Here is a 9689-nt window from a genome sequence, read left to right as displayed (position 1 = left end):
TTATTTTTTAATGTATTACACGCAAACGGGCATTTTTTACGCTTTGTGTGTTACCTCTATTTATTAAAAATCACGTTCTTCGCAATTAAATCATAAAATTCAGTTCAACAGGAATATCACAAAATATTTCAAAAGAGCGTGTCTAGAATTTCCGATACACAATCTCTTCTGGAGATTTTTTTTTTTTTCGTACAGATTTGCCATTGCTCGCTTTGAGATCATCGAGTTTGTTAATTAAACATTTGTTAATGTTTTGTAAACTATGGAATTGATAATAAACCATGTTCCAAATTTTGGGCTTTCAGACGCTCATATTCGAGTGGAGGACTAAGTTATTCAACTTTTGGGTCCTCTGGTAACATTGTTTTTTCACAGTGCGAGAAACTCATTCATGCAGACTCTTCATTATTTAATTTCTTTAAATGTAATTCAGGGCTCTAATATTTGGTGGGAACAATTTGAGGAACTACTCTTATATGCGCCCTCAGGTCGCTAAATTTCTCGCCAAACATTTTTGTGAGAAACTCCACGGTGCCATATTACTATCTATATTTTTTGTCTACATTTCAAACTTTAAGCCTAAAATGTCTCCAAAAACGCTGTTTTCGCACATGAAAAAACCGCGTTTTCTACACACAATTTAAGCTAAAAGTCCGAAACAAAAACAAAAAAAAAAAAAAAAAAAAATTAGATAGCAAAAACGTAAAGTTTCTAACCAAAACTATTTGACAAGAATCCATGTACACAACGATATCTTTTAACTTAACATCTATGAATTGCACAATACAATATAGGCAGCGAAGGAATCTACGAACACCTCGCTTTAATAAATTAACATAACAACAATAAATTTCAAAGAATACCATGTACACAGCATTCTGTTTAAACTTGAAAAAACATCTACGAATTGCACAATCTATGCATTGCGCACAAATCAACAACATAAACTAAAATAACTAAATTAGTTACAAATAATTCAAAAGACAATAGTACCAACAGAAATTCATAGTAAAAAAACAATGAACATAACATTCTACAAAATAAAAACAATAAAATAAAATGCACTTACCATAACGGATGTTTCTTCGGACAGCAGAACGTAGCTTTAACATGCCGCCACGTACTCTCTATGGTATTTATATGACAGCCAGACTCGCTATCCACAGAAGTCATACTATGGTTTACAAATAAATGTTCAAAGCCTTCTTTTCCTAAGTTTTTGTAAGATTTTTCAGTCATCCGAAAAAATAGTTGTACTCAATCCACTCCTTAATACACTGCATCACCTTTTCCTTACTTCTATCATGCACAGCTACGAAAACTAATCTCCCAGACCCTCTTGCAACCACGTCTCTCATTGCAGCATAGGCCATTTCAAAACACGCACGACACGAACCATCGAGCAATTAAAGCACTCCAAAACGTCAAAAGGGTTTTCAACGTCAAAAGGGTTGCCATACAACACGCAATCGCTCCAAAACCAGCGCAGAACACATAGCGCCATATTTGGTGATCTTAGGGCGCATATAAGAGTAGAACCGAACTTGAAAAGTGAAATGCTGTTTTATAGTGGACGACCCAAAATGACAAAACGAAATTACTAGCCCTTCTTGTCAAATTGTCCCTTTGAGCTAATAACGTTACAAATAGAAATGAACTGTCTTGAGAGCCACTTGAACGGTGATTTATGTTAGGACACTAACTGCGTACACAGAAAATGAAAAAAAAATGTAGAAAGTTTAAGTATGCTATAAAACATTCGGAAGCATGCATTTACAAAAGCAAAATGTGTTGTAACAGCCGAATTAGTCTGTATTATAAATGACATATCTGAAGAATGTAAATTCAGGATTCGGTAATAATTAATAGGTTTTTTTTCATGAAACTGATTTTGCCATTATTTTAAGAATAGGGGCTTCAATTCTTTGAATATAATGCATAAAATATTTTAGTTTGGTATCTAAATTACACATTTTGGTGATGGCTTTAATACATAGTTAATGGCTTTGGTCGAATTGAAGTGGGTATCTTACAATTACCAGTGCTAGTGTTTATTTATGCTCTCAGAAATATTAGTCCAAAAATTTATGGGAGGCGATCGCCATAAAGTAGTTTAAAGTTTAAAATTCGCGCTCAATTCAAATCTGTTATTTTCAGTTTCTGCTATACATTTGTGTTGAAATATTTTTAATATTAATTTAAGATTTAAAATGTTTAATCTGGGCTGTGTCAGAAACCTTTTTGTCGAAAGTTTTCTCTTCTTTGTTGTCTCCTTAGAGACGTTTTAGTAAGAATTTTAGAATGAGGACACATCAGACAATTTATTGCGTGAACACAGACTGTTGTTCTACATTGGCTTCTGTTCGAAATACCTTTTATTTGTGATATCGATGGTTTAAATATTCGTAAAAGTTGCCATTTAGATGCTTTATATAATGGATATATTATCGAAAAAAATTAAGTTAAAATATTTAAGAAAGATTTATATTAAACCTTAAAAATACTTTTGACTATATTCCTGTACTTGAATCGTCAGTAACGCCTTAATGCCAGAAAGTTATTTAACTCTTTTAAAGGTTTAATATAACTTTGAGGGAACACTTAAGCAAGTTTATTTCGAACAGTAAACCCATAAATTAGTGAATAATTTATCTTAGTTCTAGTCACCCTTCTAGATGAGAAGTAGTAAGTATCCGATACTTATTTCAAGAATGAAATAAAAAAAAAAAGTACACCGTATTTACATGCGAACAGGAAAAATATTCTTTAGTTACTATATTCGACTATCCCAATAAGTGTCTGTACAGCTCTGCCATCTATCGGCAAATAAAAGAATTTTTTTCAATCTTCCCTTGCAACGCTTAACGACAGGAATTGATTGACGATGCATATTTAAAACAGTAAGGGCGTGGTTGGTGTTGAAGGGGTCGCTGGAGTTTATTTTAATTTGCTTCTTTTTTTTTCCTCTAGATTTAGGGGTAAATAAGTCTCCCTGAAGTAATTATACCCGGAAATTTGTCACGCTAAGAGAAGTAGGCGATCGTTTCCTGTACAGATCGAAAGTTGTAGTGCAAGTAATGTAATGTTTAAGAGTTGTTATTCATTCTCAGCTATTGAAACTGCCTGTGCTGATAAGTCATTAACACTTTTTCTTGAAGGTTCAGATATCTTATATTTAGAACGGAGATGTTAATTCTTTTATGCTAGAAGCATTTTTATTGGAATATCCAAGTTTTCTTTCGGTCATTTTAACCTCCTATTTATCCATTTTAACATCCTCGCGAGCTAGCAAGTGCTACCTTTTAAAACATATGAATTTTAATTTGTCTTCTACCTGGCCTAGAAAGTAGCCAGTTTCCGTAGTGTTCCTATTCAACGTGATATAACACTTTAAATTTATCTTCCAGATTATAGCTTCTTAAAAAATATTTTCGATTAAACAAGCTTGTCTAAACAGAAAGTCGATTATTTACGGAATGAAGGAACTTTATTAGGGACTAACAGAGTGAAACAAATTTGTCTACGGAAAATGCTAGAAGTAAACGAAAAACGGTTTAAAAACGGCAGCGACAGCGGATAATGTCTACCAGATGAATTAGGAGAAGAAATATTTCTAAGCGATCTTTTCTATGTAAGTTTGAAAACGGTTACATTGTTTAAGCTGGCTGGCCTATCTCTTTATTATGCAATGTAGTTAAAAGCGCTTTTATGTATGTAATGTATTATGCAATGTAGTAAGTTATGGATCAATAGAAAATAAATATCAATAAACTAACAAAATTTAATACCATAAAATTACAGTGTCATCATAATTATTTAAACTCAGTGTGACAATGTACTGTCATTTTGCAAGCGCACCATCTGAAATCAAACGCCTTTCATGTGTTACAGACATAATTTTAAAAAAAGCGCCAGAAAACCTTGATTATTATTTAGGCGCACAAAATCCCAAACCAGGACTGCTGATTGTTAAGGAGCCATAAACCTCTCAAATAACTGCGAGAAAACGACGTTATATTTTTTAATTTCTATAAAGCGAGTAAGAGACCCTGAAAGAATTACTGTACCCCAGACTAGCCAGCTATAAGTCATGAATTATATTCAGAAGTATTATTTGGGGTTATATACAGGATGACTTAGCTAAGTGTCTACGAACTTTTAAGAGGAGTAGGTTGCAAAAGAGGCAAATTGGAATTGTATGACAATGCAGGGTTTAGAAACGGAATTCTCATGTGTTCAGCAAACAGAAAAATGTAAGAGCAACATGATTACTCACAAGATACGTACTTGACAAATGTATTGGAGTTACAGAAGATGTTCCAAGTAGCAGCCATGAACTTCCTAATGCATACTTGATATCGCCCAGCATGTCTTTTATGTCTCTGATTGACATCATCGGTACATGGAATCATGTGCATTTATAAATATACCTCCACTACAATTTGAGGATATCTATTAGTTTTAAATATATTTAAAATTTATACAGGCAATTTATTTGTGAAGTTATTTATATAAGCAATTTTTTTTTGTATTTTAAGGACTTGCACTTATTTTCAAAACGCTGTAGTACGTATGTTTGATGAAGAATATTAACTAAGCCTAAATTAGGAAAGAATTTGAAAACGTACGATAATGTAAAGCATTCATTCATTTTTAAGACTCTGTGAAAGAAGAGTAACACGATCAATATTTTAGTCATTTTTTCTACAAAATGTTTCGTCTGTTTTAGTAAATTCTCAACATAACGTTTTACCTCATTTCAAACTTTACACAACTTCCTCTCTCCAAATAAAAAAAGTCTATTAAACTTAAATGATCAAAGTTTCGCAAATACTGGTAGTTGCGTAGAAAATTTTCTTAATATTTGTTAATTATCTCATTCTGTAATGTAAATAAAACATAATTTTTCTTAGAAAATCCTATGAAATGGTCATCCTTTCCTAAACAGATAACTCAGGAACGTATGTTTTAGCTATATTTTCTGGGTTTACTATTAGACTATCCAGGAATACTGAACTTTAAAAACACTTTCCTGGGTCCTGAGCTATATACCCAGAAAATGTATATTCTAACTACGTAAAAGTTTAATTTTTTTTTCATATATTCAACATACTTGGAAACTTCAGCGCTGTGTTCAGATATCTAATTTGTTCTGATAATAATTATCCGATAATTAATGGGTTTCGAAACTCGGTCGGTAATGAGCTTAACTAAAATAGAAGTAAAACAGTATTGTACTAGGCAGTTTTCAAAAATTAGTGGTTGAATTTAGACAGAATAGGTACGGTGGGTGTACTCCGACTGCGCTGATGAAAATCCCCCCCTCGTCCTGCTATAGTCCAAAATTTCTTTCCCCCGTTGCCTACAGGGTTACAATTTTATTTTTCGAAGCCAACTGTAGCCAAGAGGAAAATAAAAATAAAGAAATATATTTCTTATAAATGAATAGTGGATTTGTTGCCAATCTAGAGAAACTATGCTTCGACAACAACAAAGATAACGCCTTCTTTTATTATTACTGCGAATTAAGTCATGCTTAATCCTTTCTGGAATTTATTCCAGGAAATAAGTGTTTAAGATTTACTTCGTAATTAATACAGATATTTTGAGTTTTTATGTATTTTTGCCTTGTCGTGAAGTAAGAACTAAATTAATTGATGAGAAACACTGAATTGCCTGTGAAAAATCGTTTCTTTTTTGTTTGTTTAATTTCTTTTATACATCACTTTAGATTTACTTTTGTTAATTGCTCTGTAACACGAAAGAAATTTTCAGAGGACTTTCGTAATACTCTTGCAGGCATTAAATTCATCTTTGTAACAACATGTGGGGCTACAAGGCATTCTTCATGAGCACAACTATTGGCTCTGACCTTTTTCACCCCAACAACCTGAAGTCAGTGTATATTACTTAAATAACTAAATTTTCAATCAGTTCCGAACGATTCTTTGACTATCTTGGTGAAAAATATATTTGCTTCTGAATATTTGCTGAGAAAAATATTTAAAAACAGGTTAGCATGATAAAGGATAAACTTAAAGAAAATGCTAAAGTATGAATAAAATAAATAAGTATAAAATATTAAATCATGAAAACGATTTCTAGAGTAAATTTCTTAGGCGTTTAAATTTAAAAAATACAGTAGAAATGAGAAGAGAATTTAGATATCTTTCATACCATAAGTTTATTAAGCATTATATACCCTACACGGAGCACGCATTCCTTGAAACTGAAATACGGACATAGCGGCACAGAAAAATATTTTTTGAAAAGAACTATGTAGTAATGCATGAATGAAAGAAATTAAATAAAAACTATCAAAGAAAATATATAAGAATTATTACATAAAATACTCTCTTGACCGCAAGTGATAGAATTTTGTTTTCTCGTTTATCTTTCAGCAAAGCTTATACAATTAAATAATCACTTTCATTCGAGTAAAATTATAAACAAATGTAAATTATTATAAAAAACGCATAAAGTTAAACACTAAAGTGTGAAAGGAAAATTCTGGAATAAAAATGTTAAGAAAATTAGAGGAGAAATAATCCATAATTTATTGATATCCATATACTAACTCTATGCTTTTGGAAAAAGTTACACATAATTTGCACTGAGGTATCAATCACCGAAACCAAGTTAATTTCTTTCCTTACTTTTTCTTATCAGAGGGATTTGTAAAAAGATACGCTAAGGTGAAAAATTTTGTAATATTTTTAAAGAATAAATTTTAAAAGTATTTTTACTTCATGAACTGAAATTTTTACTATACATTTTTACACAGTAAATAAGTACAAAAAAAAAAGAAAGAGCTAGGCGATCACTGGGACTAGAAACTCGGGTCGAACTACCAATGTTTATTGACTTTTCCGCTTGATCAAAAGACCTTTTGAAATTAGGCTGAACACTATATTAAAGAAAATAGAAGATACAGCGTACGTAAGAACAAAAGTGGGCTGAATTAGAGATTTACATGTTTAATGAATAAGTTAAACTTACCTATATGCCATTATGAAATATTAGGAAGTAGCATAAAAGTATGAGTGAAGAAGGCAATGGCAATCGAAATCATTGTAATCTAAATGTATAACATTATCAGTATCTGCTATTAATTTCAATACTGCTGAAAAAATTATAGAATTATATTATAAATCGTATGAACTCGTTGCATTATAAATTACAACAGTTAGAAATATTATTAGCGTGATTTAGCGACCATCTTTGTTAACAAATAATTTCAAGTAACTAATTTTACAAATAATTCAGCCTGAAAATAGATTAGAAAATAAGCTACATGCTGAAGATTAAGCTTTGCCAACGTGTTAGAAACATCTTCTGTTAACTAGAGTTATGAAGCAAGAAATTGTAAAAATTATCATTTAATTATAAATTGGCATAAATACAATACAAATTATATAAATTTTACATACATGAAAACTTGATTACAGTGCAACAATATGTGAAAAAGGAATGGATTAAAAGGGAGACTGAAAATCCCAGGATATGAATGTAAGGGAGTTTGATTTTTTTCTTTGTTAATTATAAAAATTCTGATGACGCTCATAATTATCAATTTATTAATTAAATGTGTATTAGAAATTAAATGCATGCCAAAGTACATCAGGTGGAAAACAGAATAAATATTTAAACGTTTCTAGTACTAAAATATGGAATTTTTAACAAAATAACCTTAAAATAACTTCAATGATTAAAAATGGAAAGCTTAATACGGGAATATATTGCAATAATATTAGTGTGAATTTAGAACGACTTAAGAAGTCCAATTTTTAGATTTAATAAAGATAATTTTTATAATTAAATTAGAACTGTTTACCTAAAATGGTAAATTTGAAAGTTAAAACCATTCTGCTATCTAAGAAGATTTGTTAATATTTATCTAGACAAGAAACTTATTTAAGGTGAGCTACAAATCCGATATTTGATACGCTGATTATGTATCAGTTTTGTGTATGTCATTAATCTATCAATTTTGCTATTCAAAACTAATATCAGTGACTAAAATCTACAATTTGGAAAGTTTTTAATTCTTACAGAGAAAAAAAAAGATCTGGCTTATCATTCTTTTAAGCATCATAAAACTTTAAAATGAGTGTAAAAGAAATTTATTTTTTAGCACACGCCAGACTTTAAATTAATATTTGTTTTACATGCACAATTTCTACAATACTGATAAACGAAAATAAAGGCTTGCAGTCTCAATAGAATGTCCCATTAATGGCGATAAACGACCTTTTGTAGCACCGAATCTTCTTGGAAAGAAATGGGGGACAGGAAACTTCGCGGTGTTCGTGGATTAAAAAAGAGGGGGATGGAGATTTTCGATCAAATTTGGCGCAGTTCGTACCCTACCAGTACGGTAACAAAATTTTAGGCAATATTATCAGAAGTATTTGCATTGCAGTTAATAGCTTACATATATCTTGAAAAGCAATGCAGTGTTTCTATGAATGCATCATTAACAATATGAAGTACATCAAGACGATATTCAACCTCAGTCTTTTTTCAAGTACGGAGGTCTGAAATCGGTGCCTACAATTGACTGAGATAAATCTGTACTTTAGATACCACAAAGGTCTGAGACTTTCTACTTCCATACATCCGCAGGAAGGGTTTAAACATCTTGAGCCCAAAGGAAGGAGTTATTTCTTCTAATCCACCATCCAGAAATCTAAGGGGTTAAGATAATTGGTACGATCTTCAGAAAGTGTGGGAGGAGAGTGTCAGTGCTAGCTGTTGAAAGGACTTTTTCCCCAATGGCTGGGCACTAACTCAATCGGGAACGGCTAAATCTGTTCCCGACAGAGTTAGATTCACGACTGGCCGTTTCGCTTTCTCATTAACAAAATCGTTGTCCAGAGTATGCCCCTGAATGGGGTGTGGGGGGAGTAGACCGATACTGCACCCTAGAGGAAGTTGAAGAAAGGTATAAAATTGGATCCTTCTCACTTCTGCCTCTAAGACAACGAAAATGCATATATGTATGTATATATATATATATATATATATACATATATATTCGTGCTAGACAGCGTTCCTAGAGTAAATAATATTTTTAGAGTTTTAAAACGAACAGGTTGTAAAATTTAGTTTTAATAAATCAGTGAAACACCTGAAAAATTAAACTAGGCAACTAATACAGATTACGTAACTAAAACAGATGTAAGCTATTTTTAAATAGTTCACAAATACTTAATGTACAAATGCTTGTGTTGGTATGCTGATCATCTATGCTTCACTGAGAGAACTTATTTGGGTACACTGACAGTTTTACTGATGTCTCAAGTAAAAGAAACACGATAATGAGTACCGTTTTTTTAACAAGATATCTGTCCAGCTCAGTATCACAGAGGCAATTGATGAGATCATTTGCTGGGGTATCTCTATCACAATGTTTCATAAAGATGCAGTTTGCGATACAGTTTACAGTATAAATGGTATATTTTAATACTATTTATACAATATTTTAGTTTTTTGGGGAATTCCCCAAGAAAGTGGAGGCCCAAAGCTATAGCTTGCGTAGCGTATTCGTAAATCCGGCCCTACTTAAATAGATGCAAACTACTTTTCATTCTGGCAGAAAAACGGAAAGAAAGAAGTGACAGTAAAGATTCCAGACATAAAATAACTGTTATTTAAATTGAATAAACTTCCTAATTTTGTTTTTTGAA

This window comes from Stegodyphus dumicola, chromosome 1 (genome assembly GCF_044657685.1).
Source record: "Stegodyphus dumicola isolate Sdum_Otavi_A_Nest chromosome 1, ASM4465768v1".
Taxonomy (NCBI): Eukaryota; Metazoa; Arthropoda; class Arachnida; order Araneae; family Eresidae; genus Stegodyphus; species Stegodyphus dumicola.
This window is presented reverse-complemented; position numbering follows the sequence as displayed.